Consider the following 27,561-nt stretch of genomic DNA (forward strand, 5'->3'; position numbering starts at 1 on the left):
AGCTGTATATAAAACCCATGTAGGGCCTCATGTATGAAGGCAAACATTCTACCACTGAGTTACACCCCCAGCCCTAAGTATTTTCGTAAAAAAAACATATATTTTTGGTTCTGTTCTTCTTTCAAATCTGAAATAAATTTTGCAAGCTGTTGTAGGAAACAAAATTAAATATACTGATGGGGAGTTTATTTACTTACTTCTCATGGAATTTTTAAAATTAAGGACATTTTTCTTCCTCCACCATTACCCAAGTTTTTTTTGTCTTTTTTTATTTTAAATAATGAAGAGATACCACAACAGAGGGAGCCCTGAATTTTCAACCACCAGGATGAAGGTTACCTAAAACAGCAGTGCTGCCCAAAGGAGAAGAGTCAGTACTTCCTCAACTCCATCAGGAATGGTTGGGGAGAGTTGGGAAGATTGAGAAACTGCATCCGAGATGCTCATGGATGCCAGAGGACCTTTTGATGGCAAGTTAAAGATGCACAGGCGGCCTAGCCAGATGTAAGTTGTTCTGCATTGTGGACTCCATAAGAGTGCCAGAATTAATTTTATTTTTGTAGTCAAAGCTGTAGCAGACAAGGAGTACCAGCAGCCTGAACATTGCTATTTCTTTGTTGGATTCTCTCTGTTCATTCAGTCCTGCTCTCAGAATCAGTGATGGCCTTAAAATGGGGGATTGGATTTTTTCCCCCTTCTGTTAGAAGAAAAATTCTTAGCTATGGGAAAGAAATGCAGAATATCACACTACATGTCCTGCTTGCACATCTTGGAGAGAATTCTGAATCCAAGTAATGCAACTGTAAAGCCAGCTTGTTTGTAATATTAGCCTCCATTTTCACTGGGAGTTAAGTTGATCTTTTTCTGGACTCCTTTTCTCTGTGATAGACACTAGCCTGGATCGCATAGCAGCAAAATGCCATTTCCTCTACTTCCTCCATCTAATTCTTCCTTGTAATAAAAAGCATTAAGAATTAATGTCTGAACAGGCCACAGTCTCTTTTGATTCATTTATCAAAATTAAATGGAAAACATAAGGACCTAAAATTTAAAAACTGTAAAGATGGTAGAGTAGAGTGGGGGACATGAACAGTATCAGCAGCGGAAATGGGATGGTATAGTTGGAAATGAAATTTCATTTAATACCCAGGACCATAGGGGGTTCCAAGGAAACAATGTAATATACATGCTTAACCTGGAATACATACAATTAAAAGACATACTAACCCTCAATTTTATAGGAATTCAATATAATTACATAAAAATTCAAGTAAAATTATTGATAACACTCAGATACACACATACACTGTACACACACACACACACATGCATGCATTCTAGGACCGTCCCAGAATGCCAAAATGTGAGAATGTTCAACTCCCTTATATAAAATGTTGTAAGATTTTTATATAACACATTCACATTCTTATGTATATTCTAAATCATCTCTAGATTATTTATAAAAGCTAACACATTCCAAATGCTATGTGAATAGTTGTTACAAACCATGCCTTTAAGAATTAATGACAATAAAAATGTCTGAATGTCTGTATATGTTCATAAGGACACAGCTTTTGAATGTTTTTGATCTGAGGTTGGCTGAATCCACAAATGAAGGTTGACTGTACAAATGTTTGTTACACACATGGGTGTATGTGTGGTGCCAGGTTTGTTATAAGCATAATTCAGTGACCTGAGGATACAAACTATGAATGAAAACTGCACTGGTCTCTCACTCAGGACAATCTACATTTTCATGATAAAATTATTTTCTGAATTTGCTTTTGACATATGTAAATTAAAACTAAGCAAAAATATTTAAAATCTTGTACTGTTCCAGAATTTCTAGAAATTACATTCACCAGACCTATTTAGTTAAAAATAAATGATTACATAATAACCTAGCAGTTAACTCTTTAGACACTGGACAATGAGCCTGGGAGACCTTGGAGTGGGTCATATGTGAACAGTATGTGTGGAAGCACAGCCAGCAAGGCATCATCATTCATTCACTCCTTCATCCGCTCATAATTACAGAATTACTCACACGTGTTGGCATCAGGCTCACAAATGCAAATCACCAGCTTAATGGACTTGTCTCACACGTACTCCCTCTGGAACAGTCACTGTGCAAGTACATCTCCTGAGAGGTTTCTGGCCCACATTTCTGCATGTACAGACTTATATCGGCTCATAATGAAGGAACATCAAAGAGTAACCTGGCCCAGGCCTGAAATGCAGTGTAACAATGACTTCTGGTAATAAGCCTGGCTGCTCACCTCACTCATGCTGGAAAGCTGGCCAGCATAGGCAGGAAGAGCCCATTCTACCTATGAATATCTGACCTGTTGCAGGCACCCCGGTGCAGCAGAGCTATCAGAAGGAAAAAGCGTGTAAACCTTGATGGCAATAAATATCAAGGGTTATTGCCAATTGCATCACAAACTCTGTGCTTCTCATATTTTTTCAAACTCTCATCTCCATTTCTAAAATCCAAAAAGACTTAAATCAAATTTTTGCCATACTAGTTCACATGGTGCAGACACTTAACTTGAAGTAATGTAGGTTAATTCACTTTTCATTTAGCTCACTTGTGTGAATGTTTCCCTCAGAAATGTTATTGTAAGCCAGGCAGGGTGACTCATACCTGTAATCCCAGCTACTCAAGAGGCAGAGATCAGGAGGTTCATGGTTTGAGGCCAACATGGGTTAAAAAAAAGTTAGCAAAACCCTATCTTATGAAAAAAGTTGAGAATGGTGGTACAGAACTGTAATTCCACTTACCCAGGATGCATAAGTAGGAGGATTAAGGTCCAAGGCTGGGCCAGACAAAAAACATGGGACCCTATCTGAAAATAATAAAAGAAAAAAGGTCTGGAGTATGTGGCTCAAGTGGTAGAGTACCTATCAAGCAAACACAAGACCCTGAGTTTAAACCCTAGTACAGGCAAAAAAAAAAAAAAAAAAGAAAGAAAGAGTTAATAGGTTTGATTAATGCAGCACCTGCATCAATTTTACCTCTCTCAATTTTGAAAAACTCTGAAAGCAAACCTGACCCCAAGCTTTCAAATAAGGAGCTGTGCCACAGCCAAGGCTTTCATTTCCTCTCAGATTGTGCTCAAACACGACCTTCTTCATGATCACATTCTCTATGCTGCTCCAACTCTATATGCTGTACATGAATTTTTTTCTCTTTTTCATATCACCTAGTAATTAGAGTAGCATCTGGTGCAGAGAAAAGCTTAGAAAGTGTTTGTTAAATACAGAGGCACCATATTGTTTAGTAGTTATGTTTATGGTTTTCAGTCTGTGCCCTGCACCCCACCCCCTGCCAGCCACCCCCACAGTACATGTGAGCACTGGAGGGTGGGACCTGAGAAGAGCACCTGCAGTTAATAAAGCTTGATAAATCACAATGAATTAAAGGGTATATTAATTCAGAGTATCATTTTTGCAAATAAAATTTAAAATCTCTTCTTTTATTATCAGTACATAAGTTCATTTTAAAATTGCATAACAGAAACAAAGTAAAAACAAAAACCAAACATATGTTACCTATCATCAACCATTGAATGTATATTTTCATTCACATTTATTCTTATTTACTTAAGATTATAGTAAGTATCTCCTTCCTTGTAAAATATTCTTTGTAAGTATGATTTTCAACAGATTTGCAAGATTCCAGCATATGGGTACAATACAAATTATGAAAGTAATTTACAATGTTGGAGAGTTCATTTATTTTAAATATTTGCTTTCATAATTCTGAGATGACATCTTTATTCAAAATAAATGTATGCATATTTCTCTGTATTTAAGATAGACTCCATAATGGGACTCCTAGGTGAAAGAGGTAGGAAACTAAACTCCTTTGAAATGAAAAAAAATTAAATGTGAGTTGAAGAATTTCTGATATTCCTGTGTCTTACCTCTCTCTCAGGAAAGTATGTATGTGTTTGTGTATTTTGTGTGGAACAAAATTTATCAGTGAGAGTGATTTGGGGCACATTTAGGCATCTGGGCACTTAGTAGCATGGTTTAAAATGAAGCTACATCTTCTAGAGGGAGCTTTGCCTGCCCATCTTAAGATGGACCACACCAGCTCTGATTTCAAATATCTACTAGCTCCTTTCTGGGTCTCCATTTCCCTTTCTCTTTGTTACCAGACATGATGACCTCTGACCACTTACTTTAAATGGACTGCTCTGAAGAGAAAACAAAATATTTCACATGAAAGGCCTTTTAAAGGTAAAAATAAATCTGTACAACCACAACCATCATTAATTCACCCCTCCAGGTGTGAAAATTTTTGTCAGCTATGTACTATTTACAGTTGCTATCAACATGTATCAAATTTCAATCTAGCCCATAAAATTCAAAGCTGAAAATCTCATTAAATACACTTTAAAACATCAGATCTTCCCTATAATTAATAGAGTGATTAGGCATAGAATTTTCAAAAACATAGGGTCTTCTTTCCATTCAGCCACAGCATGTAGTAATGAGAGACCAAAGGAAGTAGATAATTATAGACCAGAGTCTCCTTTACCAAGGTCTGGAGAACATGAACAGGAGCACACTGAAGGTCACCTCAAGTGACAAGGATCTGAGGATTAGCAGGGAAACCTCCATTGCTTCCCTCCATGTATGCATGGTGGGAAGGCTATGCAGAGGTCAGGACACAGTGCACATGGCTGATTGACTTACAGGGGGTGGGCTCATTTCAGGAATTTGCATCTAACTTCTCTAATCTTTAGTATGTTTCAAATGTGAAAAATTCCTTTTCTCAATATCAGGAAGACAATCATATGGAATCTTGAAAGTTTGTTTCTCAGCTCACTGATCAATGTTTTGTATGTGTATGTGTGCTATAGTCTCAGTAGAATAGAGAACATTTATGCTAAATACTATTTTTATAATATGTACTTATTAGAATATGCTATTCAAAGGGGTTTCATTGTAATATTTCCATGTGTGCACATAAGGTACTTTGATCAAATTCACCCCCTCTATTGCTCTTTCTTGTTCCCTTTTCCACATTTTAAACAAATTTATTTTGGGTTTCATGATCATATTTTCATACATGCACATAAAGTATTTTGATCATAATCACTCCCCCATCCCCTTCTCCTTTCACTCCCCCCCAATGGTTCCCCTCTTCAAACAGTCCCCATTTTATACTCATGTCATTCTTAAATATTTTATTTTATACCACTTATTTTTAAGAATATGTTAGCATTACATGATTAAAGATAAAAATCATGACCTTGCCTTTGAATAGCTCATAGTCTTATTATAAAAAGAAAAGGAAAAGAAAACAAATAATTGAATAAACATCACACAGGCCCATTCCCAGAATGTAACAAAAGCTAAACAGCTAAAGCTATGTAGTGGAAATGAATCAGGGAATGGAGTTCAGTCTTAAGCTTCAATACATAGCACCTGAGTGGAGTTCTGAAGGGCTCATAATAGAATGCACTCAAGAGAAGAAAATTTTTCTACACAAAGGCTGGTGGCAGAGACAGACTATGGTTTCTTCTAGAATTATAAGTAATTCTAGAAGGCCAGCACATAGTGGGATACATGTCTGTGTGGGTAGGGTGTGTGTGTGTGTGTGTGTGTGTGTGTGTGTGTGTGTGATAGAAAGAGAGAGAGAGAAGAGGAAGGAGCTGAAGAGATCCAAGTCATATGAGTTCTTATATGCCATACTAAGGGAATTAATAAAGGTAATAGAGCAATTTATTCTTCTGCCAATAAGCAAATTAAACAGGTTTTCTTTCAACCTCAGGGATTAAACTAACTCTTTGGGGTGGTTTTGAGTGCAGTGTGTACCTTCCCCAGTTCCATATGTTCTGCCATGCTGGAACAGGTAAAGCATCTGCCTATGGCAGTAGGGGATAAAATGGTGAAGCCTACTCATGTTTTTTTCATGTTAAAAAAATGAAATTTAAGGTTTTTATGAAAAGACTTTCCTACTTACTCTTGAAAGCCACAGTCTCTTAAATTTGTGAATTAAGCATCACATCAAACCTCTTTGAATAAGAACAAAGGTTCTCCAGATGGTAATGCCAAAGTGCTTTTAAATGCCATGAATGAAAGCAAGGTTTTGAGAACTGCTGCATAGAAGCTGGACACAGATGTTTATGAACCAGCAAATGTTGGCATAAGCTTGTACTCCCCTCTCATTTGCTTGTTACTATATAAGGGAAGACACAAGACCAAGGGAAAAAGAAGAGTTCTGAAACCAAGACTCTCTGTCTTGGTTTCACCTAGCTCTGACCAGAAACCTTTGAGAAATGCAGACACAGAAAAGGAAGGAGAGGTAGCTAGATACCAGTGGTTTGTACCTGTAATCCTAGCTGCTTGAAAAGATGAGATCTGCAGTATCATGGTTTAAGGTTAGCTTGGGTAAAAAAGTTCATGGACCTTCATCTCAATTAATTGCTGGGTGTGTTAGGGTGCACCTGTAATCCCATGCAAAACTGGGATTGGAGAAACCATTATTACAAACCAGCCTGGGCAAAAAAGTTTAGGAGATTCCATCTTAATGGAAAAAACGCTGGACATGGTGGTCATGACTGTCATCCCTGCAACAGCAGAAAGCTTAAAATAGGAGGATTGTGGTCTAGGCTAGCCTGGGCAAAAACAAGATCCTATCTGCAAAATGACCACAGCACAAAGGGCTGGAAGTGTGGCTCAAGCAACAGAGGACACACATACCAAGTACAAAGCCCTGAGTTCAAATACCAGTGTCTCCCCAAAAAAAGAAAAAGGACTGGGCTTGACCTCAGCTCTCTTCCAGCCTTTCGTATAACACTTCTTCAAATGTAAAGGATAATCTTTAATTTTTCTCTTTAAAATAACTTTTCAAAAATTCTTTGCTGTTTTTCAAGGAAGTGTAATTTTGGTAAAACATATGCTCACTGCTGAATTCTTTCATAAAGTCTAGAAGAATTGCTCTTGTATATGGATCTCACAGGGCAAGCAAGGCAAGGACACGTCATCCTGGCATATATTCTGAATTCCTAGCCCAGTAACCAACTCTTCAAGTGGTTCACTTGTTCCAACTAATGCTATCTTCTGGTTCGTTGCCCTCTGAACACCACAATCTTCCATCTCGAATTGCCTCTCATTTTTCCACATATTTGAATCTTCCATCTCTTCAATGCCAAATGCAAAGTCATCCTTTTATCTACAGCTTCTGATACTGCATAACTTGCATTGCAACATCATTTGTGTGTGTGCGTGTACATGGTATGCTCCTCCATGGAATCAAACTTTTTCAAATTAGAGACTGCTTTTAATTCAAACTTCCATCTTTCATTCTTTAAAAGCATATAAAATTGCAACATGTTGCAATGAACATTAAATGAATGAAAAATTTCTCTAGAATTGGACTTACTGCTCTAATTTGCCTTAAATTAATAAATCTGAGTGAAGGAGCTCAAAGTTTATTTTAGATTAGCTATCAAGGTTGACAGACTTCATTTTCTGTGTATGAAGTCCTACATGGCTCCAACCAGAATTAAGACTTTTTTCCTTTTACTCTTCCTTTTCCATTTATACGTGAATAGAATCTCACTAAACTTAACAGGGAGAACAAATTTGAAAGAAAATCTCAAAAGAAAATATACATTACAAATGTTTAGTATGTGTGTTTAGTTTTTAAACTTCTTTATTTGTTCACAGATTTCACTGGTGATGGAACACCAGTGCTGAGGCAGTGACATGTAGCGATGGAAAGGGACATGTACCCCTGAGACAACTCATGGCCAGGAGATGTGTACACACTGAACACAGAATAACAGAGACGTGCTGAAGGAAAGCAAAGGAGATAGGAGAACCATGGGGGATGGCTTCTCAGATCCGGAATAGAAGAGGTCACCCCTCTTATAGGGCAGAAGCCTAAGTCACCAAAGAAGTTGGGGACAAGGCATCCAATAATGGCAAAAGAGGATAGTATATTGTTGTGGTTTGTGTGTATCCCTCAGAGTTTATATGTTCATAGATTTATCTCTAATGGGTCAGTATTGAGTAGTGGGACTTAATGAGAGGTATTTAGGTCATTGGGTTCCATCCTAATGAGTAAAATTATGCCATTATCAACATGGGACTGAGGTCCTTTTGAAAGGACACATTTGGCTCTCTCTTGTTATCTCTCTTACCCTCTCAGTGCCCTTTCATTTTTTGCCATGACATGACAGAGCTCATGGCCCTCACCAGATGCTAGTCCTTCCATCTCACACTTTTAAGTCTCCAGAGGCAGACCCAATAAATTTCTCTTCATTATAAATAACCTAGTCTGTGGTATTCTGGTATAATAGTATAAAACATACAAAACCAAGCATGTTTAAGAAAGAATATTTTGTTTATAATGATCAGATGTTTACTGATGAATGGACAATTTTTAGATGACATGAAAATCTAAGTTGTTTGTACAGAAGACAAAACAAATTTCAGTGTAAATTTTGTGACACACACATACACACACACACACATTCCTTAGATTTGTTGGTGTCACTAGTTGTCCCACTTCCTCTTTCCATTTTTATACTCTATTGTGGGGAGTGAATTATGAGAAGCCTATGAGAACTTGACCTAAGCACAGTTGTGCTCAATGACAGGCTGAGGTTGGTGTGGCCCCAGGCACAGAAGAGAGCAAGGCACAATGTAGCTCAGCTGATTTTCCTAAATTGTTTACATTCAGAGAAGTAGGAAGGCAGCTTTCTCTTGTTACAGTGTCACGTCTTTCCCCAAGAACTGTTGCTCCATCTCCTTGTTTACCACTGGATAGAAAAGACTCCCTGAAGGAGACCACTAGGCTTTTTGATGGGGATTTTTGATTGGCTGCCACTGACGCTATTGCTGGCTGGCATGTCTCCATGAGAGCAGCTTTCTGCACTGAGAACTTTAGAAAAGCTAAGCTAAAGAAAAGCTAAAGAGAATACGGGACAGTGCAAGTCTAAGGACTGAGACTTTATGAGTTATGCTAATGAAGTTTTGAGACGCAACTGCTATAGTTTGCAAGTTTTAGCACCAAGACTTCAAGAAATCTAAAGACAGAACAAGGGACAGTGCAAGTCTGATGGGACAGTGCAAGTCTGAGGGCAAAGACTTTAAGAGAGATTAAAGAAAACATGGGACAGAGTGAGTCTAAGGCAAAAGATTTTAAAGAACAGAAAAGAAGACTTTAGAAGCAAGGTTTTAAAGAATTGTAAAGGAGTAAGGCCTTAAAGAATAGAGAAGTGAATAATAGAGAAAAGAAGCAAAGTAAAAGAAGAGTTATTAGAGATAAGAAGCAATGAGGCTGTTGTGCGTCTCCATCTGAGTGTCCAGCAACCCTGGCCCAACTTTATGCATGTTTGTCTATCATTTGTCCTTTTTGCATCTCCTGTAGCCCCCAGTTAGCCTCATTAGGTTCAGTAGTAACAGAGCAAGAAAAATCTCATTCCACTCTATGACAGCAACAATGAGAGAGCTCAACAGGTACAGGTCAGGGCCATTGTTCAGGCTTTCCCTGATAGCTCTGGTGTCTATACAATGGTAAAGACATGGACCCTATCTTTGAGAGGGTTAGATGATTACAAGGCAAGGTTATACACGTAGGAGGGAAGGGGGACTATATCATAAATTTGCGCATCATAGTCTGTAAGGATGAAAACCACATTCCTTAGATCATCTGTATGGCTTCAACACTTCAACACTCTCCATCTGCTGTTGGACATTTCATCTTGATTTAGAGTTTATTGTCACCACCATAATCCATTGTGCAGGAGTTCAGAGAATAACATGGTGAATAAATATCAAGGCCGTCAATAAGTCTTTATGAAAGGGATGGTACTTATCTTAGATCTACAGGATGGAAAGGAATAAATGATATTTATATGGCAGAGAGCATTGTGAATTAGGAGACACAAGCCAAATATCACAGTATCACAGTATGTGTAAACACACTAGGAGTAAAATCAAAGCAAATCAAGTGGCCAAGCTAAGCCTAGGTTTCCACACCTAGTTTTTGTGGAGAGAAATCTGGTGGCCTGGGTATGGTTGAGCACAGAGAACTAGACCTTCAAGTCAATGTTGATATATAGTAGCTGTTGGAGGCAACAATAGCAGGTGAGACAAGCTTACAGTCACCACAAGGAGAAGCAGAGTATTCCAAGTTTCAGAGGGGAACAGATAACTCCCTTGGTGAATTCAGTTCTTCTCACCAGAGTAAGAGTTACCTTCCTGTTCATTTGTTTGTCTCTTTTCAAGCCCATGTTTTTTCCTAGTCCAATGTAGACATTTATAATGGAAGCACCAAAAAAAATGAAGTAATCAAGCTAAATCCTTTAGGTAAAAGGGTGAGGTCCAAAATGGTAAGAGACAGCTGGGAGTGGGAGTGTAACTCAGTGGCAAAGTGCTGGCCTTGCATGAACAAGGCCCTAGGTTCTGTCCTCAGCAATGAGAGAGAGAGAGAGAGAGAGAGAGAGATCTTAGGGATTTTCTGCTTCCTTCTCCAGGCTGAGTTTTGGTGGAAAGCTGATGGCAAAACAAACCTAGATTTTCAGATAAGTACTAGACCCTCATCTAGAGCTGGCTTACTGGATAAGCTTCTGTTCATTAGATATGAATTCTCACAAACACTGCAAATTGCTGAACTTCCTAAGAGGTGAAAAACTTGGCTATTATTTGCATAATTATGCAGAGATGCATTATAGAATGTTTTTTTATTACAAGCTCTTTTACTTCTTGTTCCTTTTGCCTTTCTCTTTTTTTTTTTTTCTGGAGTGCTTCATGAATTTGAATGTTATCCTTGTGCAGGAGCCATGCTAATATTTTCTGTTTCATTCCAATTTTAGTATGTGTGGTGCCAGAGCAAGCACTTGCCTTTCTCTTAAGGTCCTCACTACTAAGGAAATGAATGGGGATTAAAACAGAGCTGTACCCATCATACTGGCATCATTATCTATTTCATTTTAATTCTACAAGAAATTCACTAAGGAGATGTTTTTATTCCAATTATAAAAAATACAAATCCAACATGCTGCTATAAAATCTTGGGTCATACAACCAGGAAGTGGTAAAAAAAAAATCACATTTTTGAAGCCTAGTTTCTGGGATGCAATTATAAAACCCAATGATCTTCCTACTGTATAAGATTTCTTAAGGAGGTGCAGAATATGGTGGAGGTGTCAGGTCAGGGTATGTATTGAGGCTAGTGGCTGTTAAGATAGGGAAGAATGTCATGAACACAGGTGTATCAGAAAAGCTGGTGGGGGTAACCATTAAGAATATTGATTATAGGCAATTATTTGCACATTTTCCCTTTTCATTTCAATTATCCAAATCATCTTCAGGCCCCAGGACCATGCACAACCATGTTTTATTATACTATTAGAAGCTTTCTGAAGAAGAGATTGCTATATAATAGAACCTACTGCGATGTTGCTTCTACTCTAATTTACATTAATAGATCCCATAGTTTCAGTCTGGAACCTGAGTTTATTAATGAAAATGGCAAGCAAGGCTTTACCAATTTTTTGTTGTTGTTGTTTTCTTTTCTTTTCCATGGGCTAATTAGTCTGAAGAGTATTTCTCAACTGTGCTACCCTTCTTTCCCTTCAACAGTGACATCCTCATCATTCTTGTAAGTTTTTCCTTTTATTCCAGAAAGAGAATGAGGGTAGGATTAAGTGACTATGGCCCCGTGGAATGAACAGAGAAGCTCACTGGTACACTGAGTAAAACATTGACAAAGCCTCAACTTTGGCCTTTACAAATGAATGAAACCAGAATTTGTCTCCACATACATTTGCAAAATGTGTTTGGCTGACATGTAGGAAGAATTAGCACATTACATTGGTAATGTGGCAGGAAAAAGCAACAATTTAGGACCTAGGAAAAAAGAGAGTCAGTTACTTCAGCCACTTCAATATACAGCAGAACACACCTGCTTAGTTGTGGGGAGCAGATTATGAGAAGCCTATGAGAGTTTGCCATAAGCACAGCTGTGCCCAATAATCAGCAGGCTGAGTTTGGCATGGCCCCAGCTGCAGAAGAGTTCAGGATGCGCAGCTGCTTTTCTTAAATTGTTTATGTTCAGAGAAGTAGGAAAGCAGGTTTCTCTTGTTACAATGTCACACCCCCTCCCTGAAAACTGTTGCTCCACCTCCTCGTTTACCACTGGATGTAAAAGACTGGCTGAAGGAGGATGGGAGTCTCCTTCAGGAGGATTTTGATTGGCTGCTGCTGACGCTGTTGATTGCTGGTGTGTCTCCACCAGAGCATCTTTCTGCACCAAGAACTTTATACACAGGCTTTAGAAAGGCTAAGCTAAAGAAAAGCTAAAGAGAACATGGGACAGTGAAAGTCTAAGGACCGAGACTTTAAGAGTTATGCTAATGCAGTTTTTTGATGTGGTTGCTGTTGTTTGCAAGTCTGAGCACCAAGACTTTAAGAAAGCTAAATAGAGAACATAAAACAGTGCAAGTCTGGTGGGACGGTGCAAATCTGAGAGCAAAGACTCTAAGAGAGATTATGCTATAGAAAAGGTAAGAGAAAACACGGGACAGAGAGAGTCTAAGGAAAGAGACTTAAGAAGAGAAAAGCCTTTAGAAGCAAGGTATTAAAGAATTGTAAAGGAGTAAGGCCTTAAAGGATAAAGATAGAACAAAAGAAGCAATTGAATTAAGAGAATAATAGAGAAAAGAAGCAATGAAGCTGTTGTGCATCTTCATCTGAGCGCCCAGCACACCTGGCCCCAGCTTTATGCATGTTTGTCTATCATTTGTCCTTTCTGCATCTCCCATCACCCCCACTTAGGCCGGTTAGGTCATGAGTACAAGGGAGGGAGAAAAAAACTTGTTCCACTTAGTAGCAGCCATACACACCTTACCCCTTAACAGATACAACATTTTGTTTTTAAATTATTCATTCATTCAAATATGCACTGGGGTTTATTGTTTGCCACTTACTGTGTTAGGATATGAACTATAGATATGACCAAGATAAGCTTCCAGCTCTCGAACATTCCACATTTTCTTGGTTGGAGCAGAGTTGTGACTGTGAGGAACAGAAAATATTGCTGGTTCTTCTCAGACAGTCATTGCTGGATTCAGACAGAGCTGCGCTCCTTAAAGAGCATTGGGTAAGGTTTCATAGGGGTCAAGATCCCAGAGCTGAATCTTCTTTTACACCAGAAAGATAAGCCAAGGAAGAGATTTTCTCATAGAGAACAACATTGTCCCTTGATCCCCTCTGTGCAACCAGGTCCTCCAAATAAAATCAGGAGAACTCCTTCAGACTGCTTCAGAGTTTAGGTCATTGAAAGCATCCAGAGCGCTGCAGAAGTGATGGTTCAAGAACCTTTACAAAAGATAAGGTACTTCTAGGAGTTTTAATGACAGAAGGGACTTGGAAGGGAGAGGGAAAGAAACTTGGCAGAGGCAACTCCAAAGGCATAGAAACAATTCGAGTGTGAGTTTCACTTTGGCACCAAGGTGGGATGGAATCATCAATGTGATTGAATCACAACTACCTTTAATCTGAGAATGAGAACGATGATTTAGCCTCTTTACAAGGATATTATGTTTATCAAATATATCAAACACCTGTAAACAAGGCAGGCTTTACAATAAAAAATATGCTCTACTATTATAATTATCATTATTGTTGTTGTCAATATTATTTCTATTAAGGAATTGAAGAGAGAAATGTAAGTAGAGATCTATGTGACTGGTAGAAGAGACTTGAAGAACAGGATTGGGTAGTCAATGCACTATGGAAAGGAATTCTCTCATGTGGGTGACAGGCTCATAAATAAGTACTAAATAATACCTACCATGCCAAGGCTGTCCCAGACATTGCTGCACCTAATTCCAAAACCTCATGAGGTGAGTGGAACAGAATTATACTGCCAATTTATTTGTGAGAAAATTGAGATGATTTTTAGCTAAGTGCCTAAAACATAAAGAGTGCTCATTAAATATTAGCTATGGGTAATATTTTATAATAGCCCAAATACTATTGTATTATAATTAGTGAGTGTCCATGTAGCTATTGTATAACTCTAGGGGCAACAATAATATTTGTTCCTTATTAACCAAGTTGTTTATCTGTAAAATAAGGCTAAAGAGGTTGATTCTACTTGTCTCCTAGAATTGCTACTGGTAAAGTCAGTTGACCCACTTGGAAGTATATTTTATAACATGGCTAGATAAATGCAAAAAAGAGAAAGACCATATTTTATAAGAGCAAATTGTTTACCCATACCAGAAAATCTTAATTCTAATAGTTTAGCATAGTTCACCTCACCCAAATATCTAACTACAATTTTCCAGGCCATTAATTCTGCACTTTATAAAACAACAGAAGGATGTGTTGAGAATGACTGTGCCCATTCACAATCGTGGGCACTGTCTGAAGTGTTGTGAATTATTATATTCAGCAAACTGTAAAAGAGAAGGATGGACTCTGCTCATATATCCACTCTTCTCCATTAAGGAGCAAATGGTAATTGTTGTCCAGTCTGAGCCAGGCCTCCTTCAGGTCCAATCTGTAGTCTCTTCCAAGCTGGGATGACTGTTTCTGACTGTGGGTCCTGCCTGCTGGTCACACATACTCCCAGATCCTCCTCAGCTGACCCTGGGTAGGGTGCTGCTGCTCTTCATCTACCTCACTTCTCCTGCTCTATTTGTGCTCTCTGAGATGCTAGCTCTCTGACAATGTCTTCTCTGTCAACCAAGAAAGAGGTCTGTATGCTTCTTTGGTTGTGGTTACCTATTAACTTTCTTAAACAGCACATTTAAACATAATCCTTTTTCCAGTTAGAGCAGGACTCTGTGTGCAAAACCTTTTTCTCAATAGAGTGTGAACATATTCAATAGACTATATTCTTGTTAATATACTTCTGCTTATTCCTTTTTGATGGTCTTACTGGGTGAGAAAGAAAGTTTTCCATTTTCATCTACTCCCCACACAACTATTGCATGCTTGAGCCTGAGACAAAACTAAATGAAACATTGTCCTTGTGCTCACTAATCTAAAAATGGCAGCTCATCAGAAAAAGAGCCTATTTCTTTCTAAAACTTGCGTAGTGAAATAGAAAAAATATAAATATTAATAGATGCTTATACCATACTAGCAGAGCTTTTTTTTCCTATAAAAGTCATTTAGTGTTTGCATAGAAACTACCCACTTTCCTCAATGGAGAAATAACATCAGTGGCTTGTAACTATATTTCAAAACATACTTGGATTGAACCTGCATGAAACCACCAAAGCTAAATGAATGTTGAACTCAGTCTCCAATCTATTATGTCCCAATTGCTTACCCATCAAGACAGTTCTGAGTTTGATGAAATAACACTATTCATTCCCTGATTGCAGAGTCAGATAAATTTGAGGTTGAATGTCAGCTCAGTAAGTTACTGACTTGATCCCTTTGTTCCTTCCCCATCTCCATTTCCTCAAGTGCAGATGGACTTAGTAATACTTCCAAAATTGACAAGAATTGATGGTCTTGATGAAAAACCCCCAGGAACATCACTCTACAGGATCAAAAATAGGGCACCTTTCTTATAAGTATTGATCATAATAAGCCATGGTTTCAAATGCATCATCACAGTATGGCTGTAGGGTGGAGAAAATGCACTTCATTAACCCAGGTTACCAGTCAGAAAGGTGAGACCCCATCAAGTTGAAATGATGCATTTAAGATTGCACAGTTAAAGGAAGCAGTAGCTAACTGCTGTAATCCCAACTACTGGGAAAATATCACTCAAGGCCAGCCGAGGCAAAAAATTAGAAGAGACCCCTATCCTGACCAATAAGCCAGGTGAGGTTGTATTCATCTGTGATTCCAAATATAAGGGAGGCAGAGGGAGGATGATCATGGTCTGAGGCTGGCCACAGACAAAAACTTGAGACTCTACCCAAAAATGTAACTGAAGGAAAAGGGACTGGGGTGTGTAGAACACCTGCCTCTGAGTTCAAACTCCAGTACCTTCCCCCAAAAACATCAGTTTCACACTATGCCATCAGAGTTCATACTATAATACCCATCAACAAATGTTCTTAGGCCAATAATCCTTCCATGAAAGCATACCTGCTCAATATTAATGAATAACTCGTTCATTAATATTGATAATTTTTAGAATTTTCTAAAAATCAAATTTCAAAAATGTCTCTTGTAACTGAAGTTTATCGGAATGTGACTCTTGCAGTCTTTACACTTCTGGGGATGATTGCTATTATGATATCATTTTTCTTCTTTCCTATAAAAGGGAGGAAAACCACACAAATAGTTTTAATTGGTGCAGAATTATATTTATTCATTAAATGTTTGAATGTTTCTTCAGGTCATAGCACATTACTAGTCACTAAAGAAGCAGAGTCTCTATGATGAGATTGGCAACCTAGTTGATGAGATTGAGTATGTATTCAAGGTGTGTAAAAAAATCATCGAAAATTGAAAATGAGTCTGGGGTTCTTAGGTAGTAATGGAGCAGCTTAAAGGATTCTGGAACCATAAATGAGGCTTTCATACAGGAACCCTCATCTGCCCTCCAAAAGAGGATAGGTCTGTATATGCTTGGTGACCAGATGTCCTGCCTGGCTCAGACAACGCTTAATTTTTGCAATTTTTTCAGCATATAATTATTTTACCTTCACTTTCAAAAGTTATATAGTGACCTTATGGATACCAAAGGGCAGGTATTTCCTGTGACAATTCAGCATGGGTAATGGAGGGGACAGGTGTGATTGGGTGGGAGATAGGAAAACAAAGCTATAGCAGAGGATGCTAGGAGCTTGTTGGACTCAGAGTTTGGCAATACAGCACTGAGCTTGGGAAGGACCTGGCTGCCAGAGAGCAGATGAGTCTATGATTTCTTCTTTTTGCTCTACTGTTCACATGTTTCTGGGTTACCACTTTAAAGTCACCCAAACTTAATATAAAAAGAAAGGGAATTTCTCAGAGCTTAGGGATGAAATGAAAGATGACCAGGTACAGACACTTATTAATATATTTGTAATTTTAAATTTTAAGTAGTAAATCCTTGTCCACAGTAAAAGAGAAGTCAGAAAGAAAGGTTTTCAAAGTCCAGTTAGAGCAATAGCTTTTGGCCATGAATCTGTGAAGCTGGCAATCCATACAGAATGAGGATGAGGTCTGAGACTGGGATTTAATGCCAAAAGACCTTTCTTTCCTGTCTGTACATGTGATTTACTGTGATTGGTTCATTGGTCTCAGAATTAAGGATGGTCTCCATTTACTCATTTGCGACAGTGACAGAAAGCACTTTGGAATGCAAGGTAGGTCAGCTAAGAACACCATTCTGTACATTATCGATGAGAAAATAACAAACTAAGACTAAGAGATTTTAAAGAAATCAGTTTGGAGTTTCAGTTAAGGCTTCCTTAATACTATTTAACATGATTATCAGGCCTTTTATCTTTTCCAAAATTTTGTTGTACTGAGTCTAATACTTGTGATGGGTAAGATATACTTGTTATGTTTTCTAAAATTTGTACAATATACTATACCTAAGGCCATAGTTAAGCAGAGAATAAGCAAGCATGTGAGTGAAATTTTGGAAATTTCACTATCATCCCCTCAGCCCCTTCCTTTTGTCTTCTTGCAGAAATCTTAAGATTATGTCCATCCAATGTTCTTCAAACCAGCAGTGTGGGTATCACTATTTCATTGTAAAGAAGGAGAGGAAGCCACCTAGAGATGAGGAATAATATGCTTGCAACTACACAGTTCACTACACTACCTGGCCATGAAACAAAAGATAGGCTTGATCCCAAACCCAGATATCTGCACACTTTTCACTGGTATTAGATATTGATCTTTTAGGTGAATTTAGCTATCATATATTGTAAGAACTTTTTGTAAATGTTACAATGTACCTCTGGCACAACAATAATAAAAAGTAATAATAATAATAAATAATTTAACTTGTAAAGGTAACCACCTCTGGAAAATATTATACCTTCATTATTCTACTTTTTTTCATAGCTTTTTTTTATTGTTCACTTGAAGACTACATACAAAATTAGAGATCACCAGGGGGCAGTATCTCAGAGGAAGTGAAATCAGCCTTGTAAAATGTACATTGGCATTGGTTTTCAAAGAGCACTCAGTTTGTATGTGATCTGTTCCTTGTTAAGTAGGTGCTGCAGGGGAAGATGAGTTTTGTGTACTTGTTATTTTTAACATTTCTGTGTTTTGTTTTTCTCATCTGTGAGATGGGACAAGTAAGGTTGACAATCCACAGATATCATGAACCTGGCACAAAGTGGACATTCAGTACATTGTATTTCTGTTGCTTCAGCCCTTTCCTTCTCCCTTCTTTGCCACGTACTTTTGCTCCTACAAATTGTAAAGTTTTAAATTACTAATTCTAAAACTGAATGAAGATCATATTCATAAAAGGGCTAGAGAGAAAGACAGAATGTGAGATGAAGGAGAAAATGCTCTCTTGAGCCTGGATTTATCTCAGATTGACTGTTATGCCAGTAGATGCCATGGAGATGAGCACTTTATACTAGGTCTGATAAATAGAAACAATTTTACCAGAATCATTCAATATGCAAACACTTTAAAAATAAGCAAGAGCTATTACGACTTTAAATATATCTGTGTTTGACAGCCTGCCTAATGTTTCACGATTTAATTAGTAATACCAGTTCCCTGGACTTAAGGTTATCAATCATATTACAGTTATTTCATTTCTGGCTGTCTAAATATAGCCAGATAGGGTTCTGGCTTTATTCCCTTTGCAAAGATGAGTGAGAATTTTTAAGGAGAAAATGGCGGCAGGAAGAAATAGGATGACTGTGGATAGCAAGTCATGAGTCTGGTCCACTATGTAATTCCATCTTTAATAAATCCACAGCTATTTAGCATCTCCTCTTTTCCCATTGTGAATTAACTGACATGGAACCTCCAGCCAGAAAGCTTACAAAAGAGCTGAGGAGGATAAATGAACACACAAAAGCCAATTAATCTAATTAATGGTGGTAATACTACCATGCATCTGTCTCATACAGTTCACAGCGGGCACTTCTTCAGAAGTGATTTTATTTAACCTCATTTAATTAGCGTTAAGTGTTAAATTGTTTGGTACACACTATAAAACGCAGTTGATGTTCATATAAGGAAAAGATCAACATGGGTTGCAGTGATAGGGAAGGCTGAGGGTCATGATAGGGGTTGTAAAAGTTGAGTGGGCTGGATAAATCAGGGATGGTTGAGGAAAAGGGGCAAGGGGCTCCTTAACTCATTTCCAATGGAGCATCTCATGAATCAAAATACCTCATCATTTCCCTTCTGCAGACTCTGTATTCAGCATTTGACCACAAAGACATGTGCTTTTAGTTTTTAATGTCTCTTCGATGATGATAAAGTCCTGGAAGCCAGACATAAGCAATAATTGTGTTGACTGTACAGAAGAACCAATCACACACAGCCTTCTCTCCTGCAACTCGATTGCCATGGCTATGCTGACTTTGATGAAACCAAAATACAGAAAAAGGAGAAAGCCTCTAAAATATTTTAGGGAAGAAAATGCTAAAAGCAAGGAAGGAAAATGTACACATGTGTGCTAGCAGACCAGCTGGAGAGGAAGTATTTGTGCTTTTTTGGGTCAATGGTTTGCATTGATGAAGTGTGATTTAAAGGGTCAGTCTGTAGCTAATGAGACTGAGTTAAGACACTCAGAGGAAGCTTATTAAAGGTTTTAGCTTATTTAATTCAAAGCAACAGCTCTGTGTGTGTGTGTGTGTGTGTGTGTGTGTGTGTGTGTGTGTGTGTGTGTTCTACCCACACCAAAAGCTTCCATCATTCCAAAACAAAAAGTTGCTACCAGGAAGATGAGGTGGCAAAAACAAGACCACACTGAAGGTCCTGAGGGATCCAAGTCCATTAGCCTGACGAACAACTATGTGGCACTACCATTAGTACCCACGCCTTTCTTGCTAAGACATTTACTCTCAAACATCACCAAAATCAGTAGATCCAACCTCTCATGTGCCTTCATCTTATTACAGGAGGACATCTTTGAAAAAACAGCCTGGAGTATAGGTGATTGATTGTCCAAGGATTTCTAAGAGGTCATACAGCAAGACAGATGGCATGTGTGTCTCCAGTCAGTTGGTGTCGTCTACTTTTATCTCATGCCAGACATGCATTCTGACTCTCTCAAACACTCTTCTTGTTCCCACTCAGATCAGTTCCCCCAGCTGCATTATTGTGATTGAAAACTTTTTTGCAAGTCCCCAGGCTTATATTGCTGTCTAACCTCTGCCTTTGACATGGTTTGCTTGTTTGGGACAGAGCGAGGAACTTTTCTACTTTCCACTTTCCTCCCAGATAAAACTAATTGGTTACACCAGACTTTTAATATACTTTTCTCTAAGGCTACTCTCCTTTTTCTCTAAGTCTATTCCTATTCTTATCCATCATTTAGAACAGAACTTATTTCTTGAGTCCTTCAATAATATTTGTGCAAGCCTGGTGTCTTTCCTTTTTCTTCAGCCTCAACTACCTCATGCACCAAGAATGCCAAAGTAATTCTTTCTAGTTCTCCTTTGTTCCTTTTGATTTGATCTATCCCTAGTTTCTGCCTCAAATATCCTTTCTCATTTTTTGTTTCTCTGTCCTTTTGCAACTTATCTTAGGCTCTGAGAGGTGAGTAATGGACTGGTTGAGAAGTACCAACTCTGCTCCTATAGAACTCTTCAGTCGCAGTCATCTTTAAGCATAATTTGTAGCCCTATATCACAATTTTTGTATTTGTCACATTTCTCAGACTCTGATGTCCATAGTGGCTGCTGTTCTGTCTCCAAAGCAGGGGTTTTCAAATATGGCTCTATAACAGGGTGGTCTCGGGACCTTAAAGACCACAATGACCAGGTCATTCTAAACAACATTTAAATTAGATACTATGAGTGGACCATGCCTGTGAGTATTTTTTAAGTTTTCCAGGTGGTTCCAAGTTTAAGAACCCTTGCATTACAATTTCCAACACTAATGAACTCAGTAATTGTTTGCTAACAAATGAGTAAATTATTCCCAGTGGTTTCTTCCCCTCCCTTTTTTTCACTGCAGTTTTGCTTCTACTCTTTGAGGTTTTGATTTAATTAAATAAAATGCTACACTACAGTATACCTTAAATTATTTTTTGTACACAGCAAGGAACCAATCACACAGAACTTGACTAGCAAACTTATTGTGAATGAAAATTACCATCAGTTGTTCAGTATCTTAAGGTTCTAGACAGAACTTTCAAAATTTGAGACTTTTGCTCTTATTGGTGTGAGCAGGATTCACTCATTCATTACATTAAAATATGTGCTACACACTGAATACCTGCTGTCAGAGATGTCAGTGAGAATCAGGTATGCAAGAGAGGGTAAAAAAGACAGCCTTCTGTTCATAGAGAATGTCTATTGTATTTGGAAAATGGAGACAATAAATGTATAATCAAAGGCATAACTAATGCAAGAAGCATCAGTCTCAGAAGACTTGGGAACTGAGATTGCTTTAGGTCGAGAGAACAAGAAATGTACAGGCCCTAAAGAGTTCCTACCAGTTCATAAACAGAAAACAGGCAATGTGATTCCATAGTGTCCACTGATGAGAAGGCAGAAGTTCTCATATTTTGCATCCACCAGAGTGCAGGCAGCTCTGTCTGCATGAAGTAGTATTTAAACAGATCAACTGAGACTAAATCTTTTTCACTGCATTTACTAGATATATATGCTAGACAAACTATGTGGACTCTCTGATCCTCATTTTCCTCCTCTAAAATATTGGTGCAATTTTATCACATGACTAAATGAAATATGCATGTAAAGTAACCAGCCCATAGACGGTCTTTAGAAAGTGCTGATTTTCCTCCTAGCTCTATGTTTTATAACTGTCACTTAGAAGGTCCCCATAGGTCCTACTGCAACTTGGATTAAGAAGTATGAGCTGCTATCAGACTGCTATGTTTTCTTGACCTTCCACTCCCCTTAGCTCCTTCTAAAACACCTTGTCCTTGTTCTTTGTAAAGCTCAGAATTCTCATGAGCAGATTGGGTCACGCTGATCTGGTGAACTGGCTTACTGTCATGTCACTTTTTTACTGGAAAAAAAGGCTCATTATTTCTGAATCCACTTCACTATCCCTTCAATCTTCCCAGTGACAGAGGTGTCCTCTAGAAAGGACAGGTCTGAAAATGACTTGTCAACTCTTCCAAGCTGAGTATAAGACATGTAGCTTATACAAATGGCAATTGGGATTTCAAGGCTTTTAAGTTATCAAGACATTGAAGGATATACATTTGGTCTTTAAATGATTTGTGTGTGTGTTTGCATCTAATTGTATATGTATACATATATATACATTACATATATGTGTGTGCACACAGATTTTTGCAAAAATATATATAGTAAGATATACAGATACATCTTTTCTCAGAAAGACTAAAAAAGAAATAATTTGAAGATAAAATGGCTTTATGGCTTTTAATATTTTTGGCAGTATGGGAAATGAGCTCAAGGCCTGAGCTTGCTAGGCATGTTCTCTAACACTTTAGCCACATCTCCAGGCCTGCAATTTCTTTTTAAAAAGAAGTCAGAGACCAATGATTCTCAAGATTGACCATATATCAGATCCACCAAATATTTTGTCAAAACATGCTTCTGTGTCCCATTCCTAGTTTCTCATTTCATTGGCTTGAAATGGGGCATAGAATTTGTATGTCATAACTACTGTTCTAATTGATTTACTCAGTTTCTTGCTTGAGTGTGGAGCAGAAGAACAGGTCAGTAAGGTTATGTGAAGGAATAGATATCATGGAAGGAAACTCACTTCTCATAAAGGCCTTTTTCATGTAGGAAGACGATTTGATTAGAAAATTCACAAATAAGTGAAGATTTTTTAATTATAGATTATAAATTTTGTGAATATTGCTTTTGGTCATCCTCTAGCCTAATTCCTTATCCCAAACTAGTCTGGATAGCTCAAATTCAGTGTATTGACATAATGAATTTTCTCAACAAAAATATACAGAGATTCCAGTGTGTATCATGTATTTTTGAGGCAATGGTGATCCTCACAGTCAGCTCTCTGCCTCTATGGGACTTTAGTAAGGTAAATAAGTTAATCAAATGAAATATATGGTTTGTCAGATATTGATAGAAAAATCTCAGGGGATAAAAGGTAATTAGAAAGTGATGAAAGGCGAAGTCTTAGATAAAGTGGGTAGACCATGACTCAGATTTTTGCCCTAAGAAGATGTAAGTTGTTTGGTTGTATCCTCTGAAAACTGATGCAGAAAATCAATGGAAATAAGGAAAACTTGGGTTAAAGTAATACTTTGAGAATAAATAATGTTGATGCTATTAAATTTATAGCATTTCATTTGGAAATATGGACACGGAAGAGTATTTCAAGACTCTCATAGGTTTCAAGGGCAATAAAATAGAAATATTGGCAAAATATGCCAGATACCAACTTAAAGATCTGTGTTTCAAATTATAATTGGTTTCATTTTCTTAAAAAATATGTCTTGCTTTTTCTGTTTTGGATTCTAATTCAAATATATCTGTGTGTGTGTGTGTGTGTATGTATGTATATTCAGATATATACAGAAAAAATTAACACTGATAGATCAACAGTGTGCCAAGCATTCAGCTTTACAAACCACCAAGTTTGGTCCTTAAGACTCTTTTAAGGAAGGTAATGATTTTTCAGTTTTGTAGATGAGGACTCTGAGTTTCAGTAAAGTTAAGTAAAATATCAAAGTGATATAGTTAGCAAATAATAGCAGCATCAGCTTATGCTCCAATCTATTTGACTTCAGGTACCTTTGATTATTTCGTATACTTGAGGATGGCTTAGCATACTATTCTACTTTATTTTCAAAACTATTGCCCTGTTGAATTTTAAACATAACCTGAGGGCCTGGCTAGCTCTAATTTATGGTATCAATAGTCTTTATGCCTAAGGTCATCGCTCCCAATCCCTGGCTTTTATTTAAAGATCCCTAAGTGTGGTGATTTTAAAATTTCATTTAATTCTTCATGTGTCCTTGATTTCTGATATTGCTATTAACCTAATAAAATCTGAAGGGTAGCATTAATGAAATTAGTTACATGGGAGTGTCCATTTTGATCATTGAGTTGTATGTTTATGTTGCATTTTGTGAGATGATCTAATAAGAAATAAAGTATCTCTTAACAGAATCTAGTAATTTGCAAAGATAAGTAGAATCATTGGTTTTTATATGTCACAAAATACCCATGCTGTGCTACTCAAATGCTATTCTAATATCAGCATGATATCTATAAATATATATCTAGATATATAGATAAAATAGTGACTTGGGTTTGTTTTAAAAATGCAAGGTTGACTTAAGATTTGATAATTACCCAATTCAACTAATTATTGATGAAAGAAAATTCAAAAACAGCCTTTGACCACACTGAGCTTCAATGTTATAAATATATATAATGTATTAGTATACACTTATAGAGTATATTACATGTATTAAAAGAAATTACTTACTTTAATAAAGAGTGTACACCATGTTTAATCAGATATATTTATTGATAACATTTTTGCAAGATCTTATATCAGGATCAGGAATGGACAAGTGAGGCCAGGGTTTGTGGTTCATGCCTATGATCCCAGCTACTTAGGATGATTACGATTCTAGGTCAGCCCAGGCAAAAAGTTAGTAAGATTCTAAAGCAGTAAGCTATATGTGGTGGTGCAAGCCTGCTATCCTAGTTATGAAGAAGATATATATTGGAGAATCAAAATCTAGGGAAGACCCAGTCTGAAAAATAACTAACGCAATAAGGACTGGGGATGTAGCTTAAGTGGTAGAGCACCTGCCTAGAAAGTGTGAGGCCCTAGTTCAAATACCATTAATACCACCATAACCAAAAAAAAAAAAAAAAAGGAATGGAGAAAGTTGTATTTAATTCTCACTTCTACTGAATATTATACTGTTATACTTTGAATGCTATGCAATGTGTAAGATAGGAGAATGATTTAAACATTAGGATCAGAAAGCAAAATATATAAACACCATTAATCATGGATGGTGTGATTACATACATAGTAAATCAGATAAAGTCGATAAATAAATTATAAGGATTCATGAGGTTAGCAAGGCTGGAAGACTCAAGGTCAGTTTAGTAAAACAACTTTACTTCTGAATAGTACTAACAAACAAAAGATTACATTTGAAAATAAGATATAATTTATAACTGCATTATAAAAATGTAAAGTACCTAAGAATAAATCTAATTAACTACAGTCTTTCAATCAGATAATTCTAAAACAGTAAGTGAAATTTGCATGAAGTCGTAAGTATATGAATAAACAAACCCATTGACTTATGACTTAAGATTGTAAATTTGTTGGTTATTTTCAAACTGATCTACTAATTCAAAGCAATTCCATCAATGACCTTATTCAGACCTACATTCTGCATATTGCCCAAGATATTGACGAAGAAAACCTACAACTATTCCTGGTTCCTATAATAGACACAGAGACCTGGAGATTGAAAGACTGGACCAAAATGACAACAAATTAAAAACATTAAAGTGTTCACTTTATGGTGTTAGCGAATAATTCACCTGCTGTGGAGGCTGTAGGTATGAGGTTCTCACCTCTACCCAACTAATGCAACTTTGCTAAAGATAACGGACTGTCGGGAACTGCTCCAAGTAGTTCAGCCTGGAAAGTCCAACGAAGCCCTCAAGTACTTTCTGCAGGGAATGGGCTACATCTATATGTGCAGCTCAGTCACTTTAACACTCAGTCAGGTACCTTTCTCTATACTGATCCCACCCAACTCCCAGTCATAGTCTCCTAGCTGCGTTGACCAACTGCAGCATGTCCACAGTTTTCCTCTTCAGTGTTTCCATTTTGCATTCCAAAAACTTAGCCTATAGGTCCAGCCTGCTCCCCTCAAGAGTAGAAGTATCAGGTTGGAATGCCCAGACCTCCTCCTTTCATCTTAAATCCAGGATCACAGCAGTAGCTGAAACCTGGTAGGCAGGGATTCCCTTTCACCTGAAACTGCTGATCTTAGAGTACCATCTCTCAGCATGTCCCAGATTGCCTAATCACTAACCCACTTCACCTCAAGTAGTACTGGCTCTACAGAAAATCTCTTCAGCAGGTCTGTCATCAGAAATTAGTCAGATGGAACTCAACAATCCTATGAGTCCCATGATGCCCTGGAGGACAAACACCAGATCATGGAGGTGTTTGCTGAGCAGATGCTCCTCCCCTGGACCATGAAAATCCCTCCTTCTTCAGATGACCACTCCATATCAGGACATTTTATCACACAAGGGAGGTATGAGGATAGGTAAGACACCTAAAAAATTAGCTAGTATTTGTTGCCCTTAACACAGAGAAACTAAAGCAGATACCTTAAAAGCAACTGAGGCCAATAGGAAAAGGGGACCAGGAACTAGAGAAAAGGTTAGATCAAAAAGAATTAACCTAGAAGGTAACACCCATGCACATCAGGAAATTAATGTGAGTCAACTCCCTGTATAGCTATCCTTATCTCAACTAGCAAAAACCCTTGTTCCTTCCTATTATTGCTTATACTCTCTCTTCAACAAAATTAGAGATAAGGGCCAAATAGTTTCTGCCGGGTATCGAGGGAGTGGGGGGGAGAGAAAGGGGATGGAGTGGGTGGTAAGGGAGGGGGTGGGGGCAGGGGGGAGAAATGACCCAAGCATTGTATGCACATATGAATAATAAAACAATAAAAAAAAAGAAATTATTCAGATGGAACTCAACAATCCTGTGAGTCCCATGATGCCCTGGAAAAACACCAGATCATGGAGGTGTTCTGCTGAGCAGATGCTCCTCCCCTGGACCATGAAAATCCCTCCTTATTCAGATGACCACTCCAAATCAGGACATTTTATCCTGTCAACTGACTTCCACCATCCTTCACTCATTCATGGCCACTGACCCTCTCTTTCTAATAGCTTATATGTATCATCTCTGCTCACACATCATTTTTTATACCTACCAAGAGCCACACTCATGCCATTATGCTAACATTTCAACATTTTTACCTGAGCCATGCTCCATATCTTCTCTTGCCAGCTCTTTCCTTTTGCTCTCCCAACTATATATCTGATAAGATTCTTTTATCACTCCTATCTGTAATTCTAGCTACCCGGGAGGCTGAGATCATGTACATCATGCTTCAAAGCCAGCCCAGGCAAATGAAAAAGCAAAGTGAGACACTATCTCAAGAATAATCACAGAACAAAAGGGTATAGCTTCAAGCAGTAGAGTACTTGACTAACAAGTGTGAAGCCTTGAGTTCAAACCCTAGTACTCCCCCAAAACAGGCAATCTGGTTTTTGTGTAAGTGATCGTGTTTTTATTTCATGTGGGAATTCCTTATTACCAGTGGAAACAAAGTTTATGTGGATATAAACTCAATTTGAAGGAATCCAAAAAGAACACAATATTGAGCAAAAGAAGCCAAACCTAAAATGCATTATATTTATAGAATTAAAATATGTGATG

At 37.7% G+C, this 27,561-nt stretch overlaps 1 protein-coding gene and 1 non-coding gene across 4 annotated transcripts in view; both read right to left on the reverse strand.

Moving 5' to 3' along the window:
• The window catches only part of Cntnap5 (contactin associated protein family member 5), an 826,603-nt gene that overhangs the window by 714,852 nt on the left and 84,190 nt on the right, over positions 1–27,561 (reverse strand). Inside the window, exon 1 of one of the 3 annotated variants that reach the window (XM_074070498.1) lies at positions 2,785–2,920. The exons of the other annotated variants lie outside the window; for them this stretch is intronic. The gene's annotated coding sequence lies outside the window, so the exon portion shown is untranslated. Of the gene's footprint in view, positions 1–2,784; positions 2,921–27,561 lie in introns of those variants that run through there. 3 annotated transcript variants of the gene reach the window in all.
• LOC141422851 (U6 spliceosomal RNA) lies at positions 10,762–10,868 on the reverse strand. Its single transcript, XR_012447567.1, has one exon. It is a non-coding gene; the product is annotated as a U6 spliceosomal RNA (small nuclear RNA).

The sequence above is a fragment of the Castor canadensis genome, chromosome 4, assembly GCF_047511655.1.
Source record: "Castor canadensis chromosome 4, mCasCan1.hap1v2, whole genome shotgun sequence".
NCBI classification, from domain to species: Eukaryota; Metazoa; Chordata; class Mammalia; order Rodentia; family Castoridae; genus Castor; species Castor canadensis.